This window comes from Micropterus dolomieu, unplaced genomic scaffold (assembly GCF_021292245.1).
Source record: "Micropterus dolomieu isolate WLL.071019.BEF.003 ecotype Adirondacks unplaced genomic scaffold, ASM2129224v1 contig_14532, whole genome shotgun sequence".
Taxonomy (NCBI): domain Eukaryota; kingdom Metazoa; phylum Chordata; class Actinopteri; order Centrarchiformes; family Centrarchidae; genus Micropterus; species Micropterus dolomieu.
The window spans coordinates 12,058-12,918 of NW_025743518.1; positions in this window are offsets into that span (position 1 = coordinate 12,058).

Consider the following 861-nt stretch of genomic DNA (forward strand, 5'->3'; position numbering starts at 1 on the left):
CAGGCAAGGTAAAATTGAACTATCTTTATTAAAAAACGAGGTGATGGTGCGGTGGCTGGTGGGCTGATAGCAGGTGGCAGGCAGGATTGAGAATGGTGCGGCCTGGCTGAGGTTCTCTGTGGTGACCTAGTCGTGAGTGTTGAGGAAACAGGGAAAAAGAACATGAATTTACCACAAGGCACTACAAATACTCGCAAAACAGGTTCAGGAAAAAACGCTGGAGACAAACATTCCCAAGGTACTTCACCACAAGGTCAGCAAAGATCATCCATCCATCGACCCTCATGGTCCCCCTTACATGTTGAGTCTTTGTTAATGAAACAGAATTATTGCTGTTAGTTCATCTGAAAACTGTAAAAAGTGATATGATTGCCGGGGATGCACTGAATGTTCGGCCACCGAAATTAGCAAAAAAAAAACTTTTGGGGTTCGGCCTAATACGTCAAAAGACCAAGCGCACCTTCACACATATGAACACATGAATGGTGACAGTGCACCTTTACACATACTGTATGAACACATGACTGGTGAACGCGCACTTTCACACATATGAACACATGACTGGTGACAGCGCACCTTCACACATACTGTATGAACACACGACTGGTGACAGCGCACCTTCACACATACTGTATGAACACATGACTGGTGACAGTGCACCTTCACACATACTGTATGAACACATGACTGGTGAACGAGCACCTTCACACATACTGTATGAACACATGACTGGTGAACGCGCACCTTCACACATACTGTATGAACACATGACTGGTGAACGCGCACCTTCACACATATGAACACATGACTGGTGACAGCACACCTTCACACATACTGTATGAACACATGACTGGTGAACGC